The 23,379-nt window shown below is 41.0% G+C and overlaps 1 protein-coding gene across 1 annotated transcript in view; it reads right to left on the bottom strand.

The window, feature by feature from the left end:
* The window catches only part of LOC132815088 (zeta-sarcoglycan), a 461,412-nt gene that overhangs the window by 179,472 nt on the left and 258,561 nt on the right, over positions 1-23,379 (bottom strand). The window lies entirely within an intron of this gene.

Below are 23,379 nucleotides of genomic sequence, written 5' to 3'. Positions count from 1 at the left end.
CATACATTAGACAAATCAAACTAGCAATGGCATTGTGTAGGAGGATATCCTGGAATGTCCATGTGATAGCATTTTAGACCAAAACATTGAGAAACCAACCAGAGAACAGAATTTTCTAGATTTAGTACTGTGAAATGAGGAAGGGTTAATTAACAATCTTGTTACGTGGAGTCCCTTGGGGACAAGCAACAATAATATGATAGAATTCGTAAGTAAGATGGGAGTGATGTAGTAGAATCTGAAACTAGAGTCCTGACTCTAAATAAAAGGAACTATGAGGTTATGAGGCATGAATTGACAAGGATGGATTAGGGAACCTTACCAAAAAGGTTGACATTGGATAGGTGATGATTCATATATTTCGATTGTTATTATGCATGGATAATAACAATTATTCATCACTGATGCAAAAATAAAATGGGAAATGTGGCTCAAACTATAGCTTACAAATTAAATTATGGTTAGTATTAGATCCAAAGTGGAGATGTATAAAATTGCCAGAAGAAGCGTGAGCCTGATAATTGGGAACATTTTAGAATTCAATGATCAAGGGGCAAAATAGGGTAAGAGAATAAAATGACAGGGAACATAAAAACTGACCATAAAAGCTTACTTGAAAAGAAAAATATAGTAAAGTGTAGGTCCTATACAGATAGAAGCCTTGGATAATCAAATGCATTTCCAAGTTTGCTGATGACAGAAACTGGGCAGGTTTGTGCACATTTGTGGGTTGTAAGGAGGATGTAGAGAGGTTCAAGGTAACTTAGACATGATTAGATTAGATTACTTACAGTGTGGAAACAGGCCCTTCGGCCCAACAAATCCACACTGACACACCGAAGCGCAACCCATTCCCCTCCATTTACTCCTTCACCTAACACTAGGTGTAATTTAGCAATTTACCAATCCTGCACATTTTTTTGGACTGTGTGAGGAAACCAGAGCACCTGGAGGAAACCCACGCAGACATGGGGAGAATGTGCAAACTCCACACAGTCGCCTGAGGTGGGAATTGAACCTGGGTCTCTGGTGCTGTGAGGCAGCAGTGCTAACCACTGTGCCACGTGCCACCCACTTGTTGAATGAGTGAGCAAATGCATGACAGTTGCAATACAATGTGGTTAAATGTGAAGTAATTCACATTTTGGTATGAAAAAGAGTATTATTTCAATGGTGATATGTTGGGAAGAGTGGACAAAGAAATCTGGACATTGTTGTAGACCAGTCAATGAAAGTAGAAAGGCAGGTATGGTGAGCAATTACAAAGGAAAATGATACATTGGCCTTTATTGCAGAAAAGTTTGAGTTCAGAAGTAGAAATGTCTTACCGCAGTTATACAGGGCCTTCGTGAGGTTATACCTGGAGTATTGCATACAGCTTTGGTTTCTTCACCTAAGAAAGGATATAATTGCCAAAGAGGGAATGCAGCTAGGCTGGTCCAAGGGATGGCAATGCTGTCCTGGGAGGAGAAATTATTTTGAATGGGCCTGTATTCATAAGAGTTTAGAAGGACGAGATGTAAACTGATTAAAAGATGCAAAATTCTAACAGGGCTGGACAGACTAGATTCAGGGACTGGGTAACGCTGTTCAGGCAAATCCTAGAAAGTTTAAGGTCAGAAGAGAATACCTTAAAATACCTATTCTTCCAGTTCAATTTGAAGCTAGAGATTGTTGAATGCATTAACTTTCCTAGTTTTCTCTCTGTTTCTCTGGGTACCATTTCCATCTATTAATCTCAACCCCACTCCCTCAGTTGTCAGGATGGCTGAATGATCTAAGGCGCCAGAATCAAGGACTCAAGTCCTTCCCATTGTGGGGTGGATGTTCTGGTCTCCGACTGGAGGCGTGGGTTTGAATTCCACTTCTGACATTGATTTTTTGGGTGGCACAGTGGTTAGCACTGCTGCCTCACAGCGCCGGAGACCCGGGTTCAATTCTTGCCTCAGGTGACTGTCTGTGTGGAATTTGTACATTCTCCCCCTGTCTGCGTGGGTTTCCTCTGGGTTCTTCGGTTTCCTCCCACAGTCCAAAAAATGTGAAGGTACGGTGAATTGGCCATGGTAAATTGCCCATAGTGGTAGGTGAAGGGGTAAACGTAGGAGAATGGGTCTGGGTGGATTGCTCTTCAGAGGGTCGGTGTGGACTTGTTGGGCCGAATGGGCCTGTTTCCACACTGTAAGTAATCTAATCTAAACCATTATCCTACTCCTGTCATCAGTATAAGTATCAGCATTTCTCAGCTGCTTTCAGTTCTGAAGAAGAACTCAAAACATTAACACTGTTTCTCTATCACATATGCTTCCAAACCTGTTGAGTATCTCCAGCAATTTCTGCTTTTATTTGTTTCTGATCTTCCGTATCTGTAGTTCTTTGTTTTATTATATCACTGGAAAGATGCCAAGTACATATACCACAGCAACTAGAGTGAGGGACTGCAACCAACGTGGTGGTGATTTACCATGAACATAGGTAGTCCTCACTTAAAGTTGTGTTTCTCTTCCTGAAAATTATGATTGAAGAGAAATGACTTTAACTGAAGCAAGGGTTTCCATAGGATTCAATGTTAAAGCCAGAGTTAGTTTTCTTCTGACTTGTTTTTGTGTGGGGAAAGCCATGCACAATTTTAAATACTGTACTTTGTATGTGTAATACCGCATTTCTCGCTGAAATAATTTGCAAAATAAATTGCGTACTTAAATATCTAAGAAATACAATGCAGTATACCCCTTCTACAATATTTTTTATACAAGTATTTTTCAGTTTGATGAGACTCGAAGTGGTAATAGTTGATTGATGCACAAAACTGCTGACCAATCTCTGGCACTGGATGGATTACTTCGGTGTGAACTCTTTGTCAAAGTGGTCCCCAGAATTACAGATACCAGTCTTCAGCCAATCCAATTCATGCCAAGTGATGTCAAGAAACTGTTGATGACACTGAATATTTCAAAGGCTACATTCCCTGACAACATCCCAGCAATAGTACTGAACACTTGTGTTCCAGTACTTGCCGCTCCCCTAGCCAAGCTGTTCCAGTACATTTATAACACTGGCATCTGCCCGACAATGTGGAAAATATAATGGTAGCTGCATCATTTGCATGACCCTTCTCTCTTTTACTTGTAAATTCTGTGTCCGATGTATTCTCTCTCACTGGCTACCTGAAGAAGGAGTGGGGCTCTAAAAGCTTGTGGTTTCAAATAAATCTGTTGGATTATAAAGTGGTGTTGTGTGATTTTTGACAATGTATGTGCAACACAGTCCATCTCCAACTTAAAATGTTATCTTCAGGAATTGGACAAGTATAAATAAATGTTTCATTTCTGAAAGCAAGGTTGTTTATTTATCACCATTTCAAAGCCACTTTCAAGGTCTTGTGGGAGAAAAACAGTAAAGTTCAACCATATCCAGTAAGCCATAAAACATACAGATCCTTCATCAATCTTTTATCTGGCTGGACAGACCCTTTAAAGTTTTAATAGCAGAAATTGCAAAGTACTTAATGGAGTTGGGATTCAGGGAATCAGGACTCACCCACCATTTTTACAAGGTTCCCATGTCAACCAGGCTTGTTACAATTCCAATTCTTCATCCAATTCATTAAGGTGGATTGTATGGCTAACTCTCTATTGATCCGTTGGAACTCCACGAGTCACAGCTTGCTAACTTGAGAATGCCCTATTTGTTACTATTCTTTGCTTCTTTTCTATTAACCAAACCCTGTCCATGCTAATATGTTACCCTTAAATCTGTGAGCCCTCATCCTATGTGATAACCTTATGTGGCACATTATCCATTCCTTTCTGTAATCTAGATAAACTACAGCTCCTGGTTTCTCTTTATTCCTCAAAGGAGATGATTCTAAGATAAATTATACTTAGATCTAAATGAAATGCTTCTTCCACCAGACTGCATTGATTTTTGATTTGATTTAATTTGATTTATTATTGTCACATGTACCTAAGTACAGTGAAAAGCTTTGTTTTGCATGCAGTCCAGGCAGGTCATAACATACAATGATACAAAGATCATAGGGTGATTGAATAGAGCAAGGAATACAAAGTCACAACTATAAACAAGGTTAACAAAAAGCAAGAGGTGGAGTGCTATTTGAGTTCTATTTTTCTTTTTGTGTAATTCTGGAGAAGGGATGTGAAAATCTGACAAATTAGTGTTTTAACAAATGATCAGAAGAATCTCCATGGAGATTCATTGGAAGCCCATTGACAAATAATTAAAAAGGAAACTGGAGAAGTAGATCAAGCCTGAGCATTTTTTTGTTCAACCTTGGAATCTTTTTGATCTTGTCCTTGCCCTTTCACTATTTTCTGATTTAACATATTGGAAAAAAATAGGATTGCCAGATCAATCAAAACTTATCACGACTCGAAAATTCGTGGAAATAAATCAAGCCGCTGAAATAAACATGTACTTATGCTTTAAATCTAGTTTACCAGTATCTATAAACATCAAAATGCAACTTTTGTCAATTTCCACAGTGTAGCCATCCATTGCATAGGATTAAAATACACAACCCCTCAATTAAACCAAACAATGATACCCTAGGCACTAAGAGCATTGTTACTGATTTCAAATGCTTCACCAGAGTGATGTGCAAGAAAGGAAAATGCATTAGAGTGGATTTGTAGAGGGTTTCTCCTGCTTTTTGCCATAATAATATCTTTCAATCACTGTCAAGAACCTGGGATGAAAACAAATATTCATTACATTCCAAGAACAGACTTTGGCAGTAAATAACAAATTGAGAACAATTCCGTTGAAATGAACCTCTCTGGCTTAAGATATAGTGACACAAATTATACTCCCTTTGGTATATAAACAACATCATGGTACACTTGCCTTTCTACAGTTTGCTCTGTATTCACTAAGGAGTGGTGGAGTCTGGTGGATAAAGCTTTTGTGATTCCTGGTGATGTTGTGCTATCATAGGTTGTTATAGTCTCATTCTCTGCTTGACTATCATGTGTGTACATCACTTGTGATCTGCAGGGTTGTTGAATTCATATTTACAAGTCATGTAGAAAGAGATAACTTCATTGAAAATAAAACTGATTTGGGAGATGTTGCCTCAAAATGTATTTGAACATTTAATAGATTTGCTTGGAAATTATTGCCTGTTTTGAAGGACCTTGTAATTGCTTTAAAAACAACCTTCACCGTGTTACAAACTAAAACCACTGCAGAAGTATTTGGAATGAATAATTTTCAAAATTTACAAATAACAAATAATTTGCAAAATAACAATTCAGTCACTATAACAACCTTACTTCAACCCATTGGTCTACAAATTATTTTCTTTCCAACACTGCTCATTACATTGAGTAGAAAGTGTAATGAGCATGCAGACTATTTGGATTTCCAGATTTGAAACCCAAGGGTAGTGATGTTCCAAGGCATGGAGCTCTTCATTTCAAATGAAGCAAGAAGTAACATATTAGGAAGTTAACAAAGTTTTACGTTTTAAACTTTAAGTTTTAACTTTTGATCACATAATCTATGATCATCTAGGCCCAAAGTTCTAAATTTCTCATTCACCTCAATTGAAATGTTGGAATTTCCGATCTATTGAAATAATCTGTATCTAAATGCTTAGGAAGAATTTAGTGTCGCAGTAATTCCCAATGTAAAGAATCTTGCAAATGGCCTTGAATAGCAGAAAGGACTTTGGTTTTCCATATCTATTTAATCAAATAGAATAATGTCATATGATGAGATGAAATTTCAAAGTGAATTGGAATAATCCACGTAAATATTATGCTTTAGTGAAGAGTGCATGAGGGCATGCCAGGAGCAACAACAGCAACCTACAAATGACGTGTCAACTGGGTGAAGCTACAACACAGGATGACCTGTGTGCCAAACAGCATAAAGAGCACGCTAGAGGCAGCAGTAAGCAATCCCAAAACCAACAGATCAGATTTGAGCTCTGCAGTCTTGTCACATCCAATCATGAGAGGACATACTTGAACCAATTCACTGGAAGAGGAGACTTCACAAATAACTCTGTCCTCAATGATAGGGAGCTCAGCACATTAGTGCAAAAGGTGAAAGACAAGGCTGAGGAATTTGTAAGCATTTTCAGCCAGAAGTTTTGAATGAATTACCCATCTTGACTCACTCACAAGATGCCCAGCGTGTCAAGTACCAATCTACAAATAATTAGTTTCATTCAATATGATATCAAGAAGTGACTGATAAGGCCAATCTTACAATCAATCAAGTAACTCCTGAAATTCATTCAATTGCATGCATTATAGAATTTATCTTATTATCAACCTTCTAAATAAGACTTTGGCAGCAATTCAAGAAGGATGCTCACCACCACCCTTTCAAGGGCAATTAAGGAGAGGCAGTAAATGCTGGCCCAGTCCCCCAAGCCCACAATTTGCTCATCACCACCATGTCCATTAACCTACATTTACTCCAGGTTAATCAACACCTTGAATTAAATAAAAAAATCCTCAGCCTGGTTTTCAAGTTCTTCAAAGGCTTAAACTGTTTATTTCTGTAACAAAGCTTATAGCTTGCTCAATACATCTGGGATCCTCCAATTCAGAATTTTTTCGTGGCCTAATTTTGAGTTGATTATAATCACTCATCTACTGGCAGCCATTCCTTCAGCTTTCGAGATCCTTATCTCAAAATTCACTCCTAAAATGTCTCAGCCACTTAACTTCTTTTTCCTGCTTCAATACACGCCGTAAAACATGATGTTTTAAACAATTAACCATTGGTCATCTATGTTAATATCACCATATGTGGTTGCATGTCAAATTCTGTTTGATAATGCTTCTGTAAAGCTCCTGAGGACATTTTCAGTCTCAATTTTAAAAAATCTGACCATCCTTCAGTATGAAGATACAGTTTACTCGCTATTTTTAGATATTGTCTCATGGTAACAATTCAACTGCTTTTCGTACATGCTTCAACCAATCTTTTGACACAGTCATAAAATGTGTTTTTTCTTAAAAAAAAAGTACATTAATATTGAGTTGAAAGCCATGAACAAAGTTTCATTATTTGGAGTGATAAAAGTTTATTGATCATTTATAAAAATTATGTTATTTTTCCACTCGATTCATGAAGGTTTTTGTGATTGCGTTCTTTCCCCCTGCTTTCTCTATTATATGAAGTAGAGAATTGGAACAAAGTATGATTTTTTAAAAAAATTATGTCAAATAAAACTGATTGCAAATTCTCATAACTGATCTCTTCTTGGGATCAGATGTTGATTGTCCAACACTTCAGGAACCGACAGAACTTCATACTTAATGTGTGGAAAATAGGCTGACCAGAGAAAAATAATTTATGAATTCCAGAGTTTGGAAGCTGTTGCAGCATAAAAAGGCATAATCTCATTAATTACATTAATAATACTTACTTAACTACTTGTATGATTCACTGGCATTAATTTCTGAATGAATTGATACTTCAAAAAACGTTAGAGCGGAACCTTATTGAAAGCAAGGCTGCAATGGAGGGTGATGAATCAGCTTGTTTTGCCTGATCATTTAACTACAGCTATTTACTGTCAATGGAAGACTGCTTCATAAAGGGACCTTGGTAAAGGTAAAAAAAAATCACACAACACCAGGTTATAGTCCAACAGGTTTAATTGAAAGCATGCTAGCTTTTGGAGCGATGCTCCTTCATCAGGTGATTGGTAAAGGTCAAAATGGCTGTTATCAGCATTGCTGCTGAAGGCTGGAGGAAAGAGAAGAATTAAAGAAAGGAATGGGTAGGTCACAGCACATGTATATAAATTTTTCCCTGCCCTACAGCACTCAAGTTATACCTACAACATGTAGACTGCAGTACATCAAGAAGTACATCACTTATACCTTCTCAAGCAAAATTAGTAGCTGTCAACAAATTCTGACCTAGTTAGTCATGGTGACATCACTTCAAATTGATGTACTATAGGTGATAACCTGGAGAAGGGACATCTTGTTTCTTGGGGATAGAAAGAGAAAATGAGCCAGACGGGCCTATAATGGAAGGAAGTTTCAGAGGCTGTTTATACGAAAAATAGGGTTGCAAGGACATGGATCCAGTGTTCCAAAAGGTTTACCATCCTCATCAGCAAAGGTGCGTATCACTTTTCATGATCACCAAATATCTCAACAGGTTTTATTTTATAAATACATTGGATGTGAGTTGTGCAGTCCCAAAATTCAGTGTCCATCCTTTATTGCCCTTGACAAAGGCGAGTTGCTTTCTGGAGACATGACGGTGGAGTGCTATTGTTGTTGCAATAATAGGAGAAAGTGAGGACTGCAGATGCTGGAGATCAGAGCTGAAAAATGTGTTGCTGGAAAAGCGCAGCAGGTCAGGCAGCATCCAAGGAGCAGGAAAAGGGCTTATGCCCGAAACGTCGATTCTCCTGCTCCTTGGATGCTGCCTGACCTGCTGCGCTTTTCCAGCAACACATTTTTCAGTTGTTGCAATAATAACCAAGATACACAGATAATGCTCTGGGGACCTGGGCTCTCATTCCTCCAGGGCAAATGGTAAAATTTGAATTCAAACAATAGAAAAATCTGAAATTTAAAGCCTAATGTTGACCATGAGACCTTTTTTTTAGAAAGGTTTGGTTCACTAATTTCTTTTAGGGAAGGAAATCCACCATCCTTGCCTAGTCTGGCCTACATGTAATCCGAGAATCATTACATTATGTTTTTAATTCAAATCTGCCATCTGAAATGGCCAAGCAAATCACCCAGTTGTACCAAATCACTTAAAAGGTGAAATAAGGAGAATTTGCATTGTCTCAAACAACCCTGACCCACTATCACACACCAGTAGTGATGATAAATAACAGCAGGCAGATGCTCGCAGGTAAAGGGACGGGTGGAAAATGGGAAGCCTTCAGAAATGAAATAACGAGAATCCAGAAAAAGTATATTCCTATCAGGGTGAAAGGGAAGGTTGGTAGGTAAAGGGAATGCTGGATGACTAAAGAAATTGAGTGTTTGGTAAGAAAAAGAAGGAAGCATATGTAAGGTATAGACAGGATAGATTGAGTGAATCCTTAGAAGAGCATAAAGGAAATAGGAGTATACTTAAGAGGGAAATCAGGAGGGCAAAACGGGGACATGAGATAACTTTGGAAAATAGACTTAAGGAGAATCCAAAGGGTTTTTACAAATATATTAAGGACAAAAAGGTAACTGGGGAGAGAATAGGGCTCCTCAAAGATCAGCAAGGCAGCCTTTATGTGGAGGTGCACAAAATGGGGGAGGTACTAAATGAGTATCGGTGCTGGGTCCACTACTTTTTGTCATTTACATAAATGATTTGGATGCGAGCATAAGAGGTATGGTTAGTAAGTTTGCAGATGACACTAAAATTGGAGGTGTAGTGGACAGCGAAGAGGGTTACCTCAGATTATGACAGAATCTTGATAAGATGGGCCAATGAGCTGAGAAATAGCAGATGGAGTTTAATTCAGATAAATATGAGGTTCTGCATTTTAGGAAAGCAAATCTTAGCAAGACTTGTATACTTAATGGTAAGGTCCTAGGGAGAGTTGCTGAACAAAGAGACCTTGGAGTGCAGGTTCATAGCTCCTTGAAAGTGGAGTTGCAGGTAGATAGGGTAGTGATGAAGGCGTTTGGTATGCTTTCCTTTATTGGTCAGAGTATTGCGTACGGGAGTTGGAAGGTCATGTTGCAGCTGTACAGGACATTGGTTAAGCCACTGTTGGAATATTGCGTGCAATTCTGGTCTCCTTTCTATCAGAAAAATGTTGTTAAACTTGTAAGGGCTCAGAAAAGAATTACAAGGATGTTGCCAGGTAGGAGGATTTGAGCTATAGGGAGAGGCTGAACAGTCTGAGGTTGTTTTCCCTGGAGCTTCGGAGGCTGAGGGGTGACCTTATCGAAGTTTAAAAAATTATGAGGGGCATGGATAGGATAAATAGACAAAGTCTTTTCCCTGGGATTTGGAAGTCCAAGACAAGAGGGCATAGGTTTAGGGTGAGAGGGGAATATAAAAGAGACCTAAGGGGCAACTTTTTCACACAGACAGTGGTACGGGTATGGAATGAGCTGCCAGAGGAAATGGTGGAGCCTGGTACAATTGCAACATTTGAGAGGCATTTGGATGGGTATATGAATAGGAAGGGTTTGGAGGGATATGGGGCGGGTGCTGGCAGGAGGGACTAAATTGGGTTGGGATATATGGTCGACATGGACGGGTTGGACGAAAGAGTCTGTTTCCATGCTGTACATCTCTATGACTCTATGACTCTATGCCAGTACAGATCATCTGGAAAAAGATTGCAATGGTGCTGGATTACTTTAATTAATCATGCACATCATTTAAATTATTAATTTTCCTGCCATCTACTTTTTGTATCCCTGTATCCAAGTGAACTGTATGTCCAGATTGAATGATGACGAAGGACTCTGAATCTAACGGTTAAACAATGGACTGTAGGAATGTAATATGTTGGGTGAAGGGAATCATAGACTTTCCAATTGCACTGCCCCAATGGTCATGCACTCAGAACAATCAAACTGCCCTGAGCAAGGTCATTACTTCCAGGTATGATATCTTGTCTGAATCTGGATCCACCTCTTCTTCTCCCTCCTCTTATACAATTTAATATTGCATTTGGCGCAATAGGTCACAAATGTTATGGAGAAGCGTGTTGCGGCAGACTGATAGCAATCTCAGTTCTGTCCAGGAATCCTAATCAGATATTCAGCTTGTTATGCTGAGGTGACTTGCTCAGCAAGTATCCTTATGATCGTGTGGCCCCTGTTATACCTCGGCTGTTCATCAGTGGCAGAGTTGCTCAAAGGAGTCATCAACCAGACTCTTAGAGAAAGCACTTGCTTCCAAGAAGTTGCCAGTTTGGAAATGTGACTGTTGCAGGAGGAATGAATCACTGCAATATCCAGAATATCTTGTATGGAGATCTATGATGCGCTTGTGATGGCCACATCCAAGTGGAACATTGAAGGAGTTGAATCTCTTCCTGTTGACAAATACTTGAGAATGATTTGAAGGAGGTGAGTTTATCACATGGAGGCAGTCTACCTTTCACTTCTGGGAATCTAGTCACAGCTGCAAATCTGAGACCCTCTTGAGCCTGACCGATCCCAGTGTCAAAATGAACATTAACTGAAAATATTTTATCATTCACCTGGTGGGCACACTTGTGAGCAGCAGATTGCAAAATCTTGCAAGTATCTAAAGCAGATCCTGGATCCTGTGCTCTGAAATCAATGCCAAGGTGACTTGGATCTGCCTATAACACTAGGAAGGACATTAAAATCAAACAAAGAGCTGCTGATACCAAAAGAGAAAATGCTGGAAAATCTCAGCAGGTCTGGCAGTAGCTGTAAGGAGAGAAAAGAGCTGACATTTTGAGTCTAACTAACCCTTTGTCAAAGTTACAAAAAGGGAGAAATAGGGAGGCATTTATACTGGGATGAGAGAAGGCGAGTCATGGTTCCAGAAGCAAAGGTAGCAATAAAGAGGGGATAATGACAGTACAGAGAGAGATTATAGGGAGATTAGGAGCTGTGAATGGCCAAGGCTATGTGACAAAATATGTAGGGGATGGGGCGGGGGGGGGAATGGGTGAAGCAGAGGCAAAATGGAAAAAGGGGAAAAGAGTAGCAAAGGGGGAAGAGGAGAGGAAAAAGATGATGAGAGATTGGAGAGTGAGAGAAAGAGAGACAGTCAAGAAATAAGAGATACAGAACAGTGAAAAAAAATTTAACAAAATAAATAAAATAAATGAAATAAAATTACGGAGCAGAATGAAAACAGAGGGGCCGAGATGGGATAATCATCTGAAGTTGTTGAATTCAGTGTTGAGACCGGCAGGCTGTAACATGCCTAGTCGGAAGATGAGATGCTGTTCCTCCAGTTTGCGTTGATCTTCACTGGGACATTGCAGCAGGTCAAGGACAGACATGTGGGCATGGGAGCAGGATTGTGTGTTGAAGTGGCAAGCCACGGGAAGGTCCAGGACCTGATTGCGTACAGAATTAAGCAGCGTTTTACTTGTAACTTTCAATTTGGTCTATTGCATTCGTTTCTCCCAATGTGGTCTCCTCTATATCAGAGAGACAAAATGCAACTGGGTGATCGCTTTGCTGAGCACCTTTGGACTGTACATAATCAGGTCCTGGACCTTCCTGTGGCTCGCCACTTCAACACACAATCCTGCTCCCATGCCCACATGTCTGTCCTTGGCCTGCTGCAATGTTTCAGTGAAGATCAACGCAAACTGGAGGAACAGCATCTCATCTTCCGACTAGGCATGTTACAGCCTGCCGGTCTCAACACTGAATTCAACAACTTCAGATGATTATCTCATCTCGGCCCCTCTGTTTTCATTCTGCTCCGTAATTTTATTTCATTTATTTTATTTATCTTTTATTAATTTTTTTTCACTGTTCTGTATCTCTTAGTTCTTGATTGTCTCTCCTTCTCTCGCTCCCCACTGTCTCACCACCCTTTTCCTCTCCTCTTCCCCCTTTGCTCCCCTTCTCCCCTGTTTTCCATTTTGCCTCTGCTTCACCAATCCTCCCCATCCCCCAGATATTTTGTCACATAGCACTGGGCTTCAGCCTTGGTCATTCACGGCTCCCATCTCCCTGTAATCTCTCTATGCACTGTCATTATCACCTCTTTATTGCTACCTTTGCTTCTGGAGCCATGACTCACTTTCTCTCAGCCTCGTATAAATACCTCCCTATTTCTCCCTCTTTTTAGCTTTGACAAAGGGTCAGTTAGACTTGAAATGTCAGCTCTTTTCTCTCCTTACAGATGCTGCCAGACCTGCTGAGATTTTCCAGCATTTTCTCTTTTGGTTTCAGATTCCAGCATCCGCAGTAATTTGCTTTCATTAAAGAGTTGCTGATGCTGCACAACTGCAACCATCAAAAACAGAAATCACTGAAGAAACTCAGCAGGTCTGGCAGCATCTGAGGAGAAAAAAAAAACAATGTTAATATTTGAGTCTGATTCTGAAGCAGGGTCTGAGTTTCTCCAGCAATTTCCTCTTTTTGCAAGTTCTTGTTTTTATCCAGAATGACACCCTAGTTTCAAAAAACTGCAGATGTCAGCAGTGACTTACCCATAAAAGGCTGAGTCACTTGAGGAAAAATGTTCCATCATCGGGGCAATTAATTCTCTGACTGTATCACACATGCTGGGGCTATTAATAACTTTGATCTCTGTGTGCATCCCATCTGTGTTGTGCAACAGTATGTGGATGCATTAGTAATAGTTTCTGTTGTTACCGTTGCTTATCTCGCTGCTGTTAGTGTTGTTCCTCACGCTGTTAGTGTAGTTCTGCTTCTCCTGTACTTCCTTATCTGTGGTCCACAATACAGTTCCATCATTTGCTTCCATGCTTTAAGAAAGGCTGGCAATGGGAAGCTGACATGGAGGTGAATACATTCCACGGTGGGTGGAATTAATTGGAAATGACCTATGAAGCAGTGAAAGCACAGTGTCAGATTAAATGTTGTGAATAGCAGGCTTTCACAGAGGCAGGGCAACAACTATGTAGTTTCTCTGTTTGTTGGACTTCAAGACTATTACTTTGTTTGTCTGGCAACTATCACTCAACTTACCCATATGCTGACCTGAGAATTCAGCATGAAATATTCCTTTAATTGTTTACTTCTTGTCAGCTCCATAAGGGGCTTTCTAATTGCCTTGAAACCTGCCTCAATAAAATCTAGAAGTGAGCAGAATGTGACCTGTTCAAATCTGATTTTGAACCTTACAGCGAAGCCTTTTCCAAGAATGCTCACCTTGAAGACGTTCTCCTCCTCTCTCTACAAGGATTTCAGTGAGTGTCTCTCTCTCTCTCTCTCTCTCTCTCTCTCTCTCTCACACACACACACACACACACACACTCACTGCATCCCCAGGTCATCTCGTCTGCCGTGAAGCTGTTCAGCCACATCCTGAAGCAGATCTGCTACCATTCCCAGCTACCTTACTCCCAGCCCCACTCTCCCTTCCATTTACCTCTCAGCCCCCTTGGGCGTCCCTCACATTCCTGATGAAGAGCTTATGCTCAACTCTCTGCTCCTGGGATGCTGCCTGACTGGCTGTGCTTTTCCAGCACCACACGTTTTGATTCCGATCTCCAGCATCTGCAGTCCTCACTTTCTCCTAGTTAAAATTCAGCTTTAATAATCTACAAACATTTGTGTTGAAAGTGTTCATAAATAGCACATGCACAAATAGGGGAGAGTTTCAATTCTGAGTGTAATCGGCGATACTGGTTCAAGCATGTTTTGAAGAGAGTTTTTCCCCTTGTTTTTACTCAATTTGATTTTTATTTCGCTAAATGGAAAATCCACCATGAGCCAGTGCCTTTGGCAGTTCAGTAAAATTACATTTTAAAATTTTGCTTACAGATGAAAATGAATTTAAATTGCACAAAAGATATAAATTGAATGTCAATCAGCAACTGTAATTTACCCTACTTGAAATTACCTTTTCACAATATGCAAAGTTATTTTCGAGTAAGATTGAGTACAGTAGTTTGTTCCTTAATTAGTTTTAAAAATACATTAAAACTGTATCATTTGTGTTCTTACATCTAAAAGACCAGCTTAATTTTTGGAGATTTTTTTTGCTTGCAAGTTTGAAAATAAGCATCAGTATAATAGAACATAGAACATAGAACAGTACAGCACAGAACTGGCCCTTCAGCCCACGATGTTGTGCCAACCATTGATCCTCATGTATGCACCCTCAAATTTCTGTGAGCATATGCATGTCCAGGAGTCTCTTAAATGTCCCCAGTAACCTTGCTTCTATAACTGCTGCTGGCAACACATTCCACGCTCTCACAACTCTCTGTGTAAGGAACCCGCCTCTGACATCCCCTCCATACTTTCCTCCAACCAGCTTAAAACTATGACCCCTCGTGTTAGCCATTTCTGCCCTGGGAAATAGTTTCTGGCTATCAACTCTATCCATGTCTCTCATTATCTTGTATACCTCAATTAGGTCCCCTCTCTTCCTCCTTTTCCCTATTTCATTTCTTGAAGAGAGGAATTACATTTGCCTCTCTCCAGTCCTCAGGTACGACTCCAGTGGAGAGCGAGGATGAAAAGATCTTCGCAAGTGGTGAAGCAATTGCTTTTCTCATTTCCCAAAGCAGCCGAGGACAAATCTGGTCCAGGCCAGGCGACTTGTCAATCTTAATGTTTGACAAAATTTTCAGCACATCAGCTTCCTCTATCTCTATCCATTCCAGCATACACACCTGCTCTTCAAAGGTTTCATCCATGACAAAGTTTGTTTCTTTTGTAAAGACAGAAGCAAAAAACTCATATAGGGCTTCCCCTACCTCCTCAGACTCCACACACAAGTTCCCTATGCTATCTGAACACACCTTACAAAAACCGTTCCATTCAAATCTTCTGCTCGAAGGAGGTTCCAATCAATATTGGGAAAGTTAAAGTCACCCATTACAACAACCCTACTATGTCCACACTTTTCCAAAATCTGCCAACCTATACTTTCTTCAACCTCCCTGCTGCTATTGGGGGGCCTGGAGTAAACCCCTAACGAGGTGACTGCTCCCTTGCTGTTCCTAATTTCCACCCATACTGACTCGGTAGGCAGATCTTCCTCGACAATGGAAGCTTCTGTAGCTGATACCCTCTCTGATTAGTAGTGCTACACCCCCTCCTCTTTATCCCCCCTCCCTATTCTTTTTAAATGCTCTAAACCCTGGAACATCCAGCAACCATTCCTGCCCCTGAGAAACCCATGTCTCTGTTATGGCCAGAACATCATAGCACCAGGTACTGATCCATGCTCATCATTTTTATTCCTGATACTCCTTGCGTTAGCTGAAAATGTGTTGCTGGTTAAAGCACAGCAGGTTAGGCAGCATCCAAGGATTAGGAAATTCGACGTTTCGGGCATAAGCCCTTCATCAGGCCCTCCTTGCGTTAAAGCAAACACACTTTAACTGATTCCTTGGTTCCTTCCCAGGAAAATCCTTCCCACTAGCTGGTCTACCTCTCGCTATTGCCTCATCTGCATCAACTCTCACCACCAGTATACAGCTCAGGTTCCCACCCCCCTGCCATACTAGTTTAAACCCACTCGAACTACTCGAGCAAACCTTCCACCCAGGACATTGGTCCCCTTCCAGTTCAGATGCAACCCGTCCTTCCTGTACAGGTCCCACCTTCCCCAGAAGGCATCCCAATTATCTACATATCTGAAGCCCTCCCTACTACACCAGCTGCGCAGCCACGTATTAAGCTGCGCCCGCTCTCTGTTCGTCGCCTTGCTATCTCGTGGCATCGGTAGTAAACTAGAGAACACTACTCTGTTCGTCCTGCTTCTCAGCTTCCATCCTAACTCCCTGAAATCACTTTTCATAATCTCATCCTTTTCCTGGCTATATCATTAGTGCCAATATGTAACACGATTTCTGGCTGTTCGCCCTCCCCTTTTAGAACCTTATACACCCAATCGGAGACATTCCGGACCCTGGCACCAGGGAGGCAACATACCTTCCGGGAATCCCGATCCTGACCACAAAATCTCCTGTCGATTCCCCTAACTATCGAGTCCCCTACCACGAGTACTTTTCTATTCTGCCCCTTTCCCTTCTTTGCCACAGTGTCAGGCTCAGTGCCAGAGAACTGACTGCTCTCGCTTTCCTTTGGTAGGTCACCCCGCCACCCCCACCCCCCACCCTCACCCCCCCCCCCCCCCCCAGCAATATCCAAAACGGTATACTTATTGCTGAGGGGAATGTCCATTGGGGATCTCTGCACTGTCTGACTGTCCCCTTTCCTCCCCCTAACTGTAACCCATCTATCCTTGTCCTGAGCCTTAGGAGTGACCAACTCCCAGTAAATCCCCTCAATTACCCCCTCAGCCTCCCAAACGATCTGTAGTTCATCCAGCTCCAGCTCCAATTCCCTAACACGGTTTTCAAGGAGCTGGAGTTAGACAATAGACAATAGGTGCAGGAGTAGGCCACTCTGCCCTTTGAGTCTGCACCACTCAATATGATCATGGCTGATCATCCTTAATCAGTATCCTGTTCCTGCCTTATCTCCAAAACCCTTGATTCCACTATCCTTGAGAGCTCTATCCAACTCTTTCTTAAATGAATCCAGAGACTGGGCCTCCACTGCCATCTGGGGCAGAGCATTCCACATAGCCACCACTCTCTGGGTGAAGAAGTTTCTCCTCATCTCTGTCCTAAATGATCTACCTCGTACTTTTAAGCTGTGTCCTCTGGTTCAGCACTCGCCCATCAGCGGAAACATGTTTCCTGCTTCCAGAGTGTCCAATCCTTTCATCTTATATGTCTCAATCAGATCCCCTCTCAGTCTTTTAAACTCAAGGGTATACAAGCCCAGTCGCTCAAGTCTTTCAGTGTAAAGTAATTCTGCCATTCCAGGAATTGACCTCGTGAACCTATGCTGCACTCCCTCAAAAGCCAGAATGTCTTTCCTCAAATTTAGAAACTAGAACTGCACACAGTACTCGAGATGTGGTCTCACCAGGGCCCTGTACAGCTGCAGAAGAACCTATTCGCTTCTATACTCAATCCCTCTTGTTTTGAAGGCCAGCATGCTATTAGCCTTCTTCAGATCTGCTATACCTGCATGTTTACCTTCATTGACTGGTGTACAAGAACACCCGGATCTCTCTGTACTGCCCCTTTACCAAAATTGATTCCATTTAGGTAGGAATCTGCCTTCCTGTTCTTGCCACCAAAGTGGATAACCATAAATTTATTCACATTAAACTGCATCTGCCATGCATCTGACCACTCACCTAACTTGTCCAGGTCACCCTGTAATCTCCTAACATCCTCATCATATTTCACCCTGCCATCCAGCTTAGTATCATCAGCAAATTTGCTAATGTTATTACTAATACCATCTTCTATATCATTAACATATATTGTAAAAGGCTGCGTTCCCAGTATTGATCCCTGCGGTACCCCACTGGTCACTGCCTGCCATTCCGGAATGGAGCCGTTTATCACTACTCTTTGTTTCCTATCAGCCAACCAACTTTCCATCCAAGTTAGTGCTTTGCCCCCAATACCATGCGCCCTAATTTTGCTCACTAACCTCCTATGTGGGACTTTATCAAAAGCAAGTCCAGGTACACTACATCTACTGGATCTCCCTCCTCCATCTTCACAGTTACATCCTCAAAAAATTCCAAAAGATTAGTCAAGCAGATTTCCCCTTCATAAATCCATGCTGACTCTGACCAATCCTGTTGCTACTATCCAGATGTGTCGTAATTTCATCCTTTACAATAGACTCCAGCATCTTTCCCACCACTGAGGTCAGACCAACTGGTCTATAATTTCCTGCTTTCTCTCTCCCACTTTTCTTAAAAAATGGTACAACATTAGCCACCCTCCAATCCGCAGGAACTGATCCTGAATCTATCGAACTCTGGAAAATAATCACCAACGCATCCACGGTTTCTCGAGCCACCTCCTTCAGTACCCTGGGATGTAGACCATCAGGCCCTGCAGACTTATCACCCTTCAGACCTAACAGTCTCTCCAACACCAATTCCTGGCAAATATAAATTCCCTTAAGTTCAGGTCCTTCAGCCGCTGTTACCTCAGGGAGATTGCTTGTGTCTTCCCCAGTGAACACAGATCTGAAGTACCAATTCAATTCTTTTGCCATTTCTTTGTTCCCCATAATATATTCCCCTGTTCCTGTCTTCAAGGACCCAATTTTAGTCTTAACCATTTTTTTTGCCTTTCACATACCTAAAAGAAACTTTTACTATCTTCCTTTATATTATTGGCCAGTTTACCTTTGTACCTCATTTTTTCTCTGTGTATTTCCTTCTTAGTAATCCTCTGTTGTTCTTTAAAAACTTCCCAGTCCTCCGTTTTCCCACTTATCTTTGCTATGTTGTACTTTTTCTCTTTTAACTTTATATGTTTCTTAACTTCCCTCGCCAGCCACCAAAGTTGGTAACCATACATTTATTCACATTAAACTGCATCTGCCATGCCGTCAGCCACGGCCACCCATGCCTCCTCATAGGATATTTCTTCCTTTTTGGAATGAACTGACCCTGCAATTTCTGCATTATACACAGAAATATCTGCCATTGTTCCTCCACTGTCATCCCTGCTAAGGTATAGCACCGTTGAACTTTGGCCAGCTCCTCCCTCATAGCTCCATAGTTTTCTTTATTCAACAGAAATATTGTGACTTCTGATTGTACCCTCTCCCTCTCAAATTGCAGATTAAAGCTTATTGTATTATGGTCACTACTTCCCAATGGCTCCTTAACTTTGAGGTCCCTGACCAATTCTGGTTCGTTGCACAATACCAGATCCAGAATTGCCTTCTCCCTGGTCGGCTCCAGCACCAGCTGTTCTAAGAATCCATCTCTGAGGCACTCCACAAAGTCTCTTTCTTGAGGTCTAATACCATCCTGATTCTCCCAGTCTACCTGCATGTTGAAATCCCCCAAATCAACTGTAGTAACATCTTGCGACAGGCCAATTTCAACTCCTGATTTAACTTACATCCAACATCCAGACTAATGTTTGGGGGCCTGTAGATAACTCCCAAGAGGGTCTTTTTACCCTTAGTATTTCTCAGCTCTACCGCACTGACTCTACGTCCCCTGATTCTAGATCCCCCTGTGCAAGGGGCTGAATATCATCCCTTACCAACATGGACACCCCACCCCCTCTGCACATCAGTCTGTCCTTATGATGGCACATGTAGCCTTGAATATTCATTTCCCAGACCCTGTTCACTTGAAGCCACGTCTCAGTTATCCCCACAATATTGTATCTGCCAATTTTCAAAAGAGCCTCAAGCTCATCCATCTTATTTCTAATGCTTTGTGCATTCATGTATCATATTTTTAATTTGTTACTGCCCTCATCCTTCCCATCAACTCCTATTTCACTCAACCTTATAGCATGATCCCTTTCTGAATTTTCTGCCTCATTGATACAGTTGTCTTTCTTGACTTCCCTTGTTCTAACTTTCCCTCCAATTTCCTTCTTAAACATCAGGTTTGTCCCCTCCAGTTGGGTGCACTTCCCGCAGATGTAGCCAGCGGAGACGTGTGCCATGTCATCCACCTGCCACATTCTGCAGGAGGAGCAAGCAACTGCCCTAGCATCCATACCCCACTTATCTGAACACCCACTCAGTACTAATGAGCAGATGATCAGCGCAGCTTGGAAAGCATGGCCAGTTTTGTGCACAGAGCCCGATTCTAAGAATCTATCATGATTTAAAACAAAAATTATCACAAAACATTGTGTGAATTCCTGTTATGCTGAACATTATTTGTATTCAAAATTCTGCAAAGATTTGCGCCAGTTTGTCACCATAAGGGCAGTTGTATTAAAAAAAGATCCTGCAAAATTTAGCAGAGAACTCAGGCAAAGGGATTTTGACTGAGTCAGCAGTCAGGTTTTGATGGTTTTCTTTCAATAGCAATACAAAAATAGCAATATCACTATTAATTCACAGCACTATATGAAACCCAGGCAAATTATGGATGATGAAAATTGCAGTTATTGATGAGAGTGCAAGAATTGCTGTGGTTTTTCTTCTCTCATTTAAGTGACAGGTCTGCATTCAGCCTGTCAGCAAATATGGTTAATATAACATTACTTGCTAAACATTTGTTAGGTAACTCATGCAAATTACAGGTGTGAGATGACAGACTAAACACAAGAGTATTTATTTTTACAGTAACATCCAGGTGTGTTGACTATTTTTAATGCATGCCCTCATTAAACTTTACGCCACTTTTCTTTTGTTGAAGGTCAAGGTCATAATTCATAGCAGTTGCCCAAAATACATAATATTAATTATGTTACATCAAAGGGAAAGAAAAGGCTATACTTTGCAAATGGTTTTGTGCTCATCTATTACCTTGCTTATTTTAGACATGTCAAGAGAAACACAGGGCTAAATTCCAATGAGGACAAAGGTAAATGTATATTTTTATCACAGGCAGGTGATACAGCAATTGTGAATTCTGAATTATTTAAGCCAAAGTATTATTTACCTTTGTAACTTATTAATCACTTTCAATCATTTGACTGCTCTTTTATTTATCTTTTATTCATGAAAGCAAATGAGATGTAGATTCCTATGTGTTGCTTCATGGTGGTGATGTGGAACCTGAAGGAGGAAATAGGACTCTGAAGAAAGAACTACAGTATAAGAGAAAGCCAGGAGAGGAACTTTAATCAAGACATTAACTTTTATTGGATCAACAAGGTTTGTAAAAAAAATAATGAAACTGCATTGGAGAGTTGTCTTCAACTCGAGAGACAATATGCCCCTTTTCGGTTTGCTCAAGTATCAGCTATAAGGGTCTTAGATATGATAGCGACAACTGCCTTTGTTTGTTCAGACATTGCTTTGGGAGAGTTATAGGTGGAAGCTGCTCATCAGAACAGTAAGGTAGTTAATATTGAAAGGAAATGGGTCAAAATCTGGCATTACCTTACATGGTTCAGAGCCAAAACAGGAAAGGATATAAGGAAAGATTGGTAAAGATTTTGTTGCAGTAGAAGTTAGAATAAGTTGGTCAATCATTTCATTGTCACATGGCGTGACGGTGAACCATGTTGCAGGCCTTGGGGTTACACTGCTTGGGAGTTCCTCAGGGAACTGTCCTACAGTTAAAGGTGCACAGCTATTTCAATAACCTTCCCTTCCACACGAGGACAGAAATGGGTTATTCATTGATGATTATTCAGTGATTGAATTGTAACAGCTCTGTTAATGAAGCAGCCCATGTCTGTTAACACCAAGGTTGATAACATTCAGTCTTGAAGTTATAACTGGCAAGTAAAATTTGTACCAGACAATGAACATCACCAAAAGTGTGATGTGACCATCTCCTGATGATATTAGTTTGAATGAATCCACTGCCATCACCATCACCAATAGGTCAGAAATATAACTGAACAAACCATGCAAATATTGTGGTTATAGGTACAGCTCAAAGACTGGGAATTTCAAAGCGGGCTGCTCACATCCGAAAGCTCGAAAGTGTGCCCTGTGTCTACAAGACAAACATTAAAAGTGTGATTAAACACTTTGCAATTCCTTGAATGAGTACAGCTTCAAGGACACTCAAGATGCTCAGCACCATCGAGGATGCTTGACTGGAAAGATATTCATCACTTTAGAAACTGACCTATAAGAGAGTGACTATACTCATGGTGGATCCCATGTATCAGCACAAGTAATGCACGCAACCTCATGCAACATCTCCTGCACAGTGGCAATAATTGCAGTACAGCACTGGGAAAGTGCCTACACTCACTGATGGGATTATCCTGAGGGTGACATCTCAGTGAGTAGAAGGGATGGCAGTTGGGACTCACAACATAACCACCCATTGATTCACCATGCTAAAGGGCTCAGCACTCAGTGGAAGAAGGCAATGGCTCCTTGCCTTTGGTGAGAAACTCATCATTTTCTGATATCTCAGCTGGATGCTCAATCTGTTCACCAAGTCCAAGTGAAGGTGGCTGCCTCAGTGAAAATGCAGGTTATGCAATCTGAGGTAGAGCACCTGCACAATGAGACCAATGACCACAACTCTCACAGACAGACCATAAGAGACAAGAGCAGCCTGCCTGTTCCCCCACCTCCCTGACAACTTTCTTAGAGCAGGGCATGCTGTTGTTTCAAACAATGAGAACAACATGGTGATTAGAATAGGTTTACTTGCATTAGAAAAGAAATTATAGACGTGTAAATAGAAGAAACAAGTATCTGTAACAGTGGAAAATCATAATTACACAACACAGTTACAGATTTACAGATGTGTCCATGCAGTCCAAAGCCTTCATTGTCCCAGTCAATCTGAGTTGTGCATTCACGTGGTTCAAACATCCTCTGTCAGTTTGATCACAGGATTCTTCCAATGGTCTTCTATTCTGTAGCCAAATACCTATTATGACTCTCTATTCAGCTTTCAACTTCATTATTTGTAAAAGTCTCTTATCTTTAGGGCATTCTGTGTGAATTTCTCACAGAGTGTGCATCCATCCCAGAGGGCATTTCCTATTGAATTTCCATTTCACTTTTCCCAAGATTATTGAAAGTTTCTTCCTCCTCTACATCCACATCTTTTTCATTAGGAGATGCCTCATTTTTAATCAACTTCTGAGTCCAGAGCCAACCATCTGTGAGGTGTTTTCTTCAGCAGACCCCACAGTGGTCCAGGAACTTGAACCTCATCTTTAGAAAGCAAATGGCCAATAGAATAATTTTACTTGTATGAAGGCAACTCTCATTGTAATGTCTCTGCCATTGGTCTGTGATGGAAGCAACAATTTCAGAA

This window comes from Hemiscyllium ocellatum, chromosome 1, assembly GCF_020745735.1.
Source record: "Hemiscyllium ocellatum isolate sHemOce1 chromosome 1, sHemOce1.pat.X.cur, whole genome shotgun sequence".
NCBI lineage: Eukaryota > Metazoa > Chordata > Chondrichthyes > Orectolobiformes > Hemiscylliidae > Hemiscyllium > Hemiscyllium ocellatum.
The sequence above is the reverse complement of the archived record's forward strand: the minus strand, read 5'-3'. Positions and strand labels throughout refer to the sequence as shown.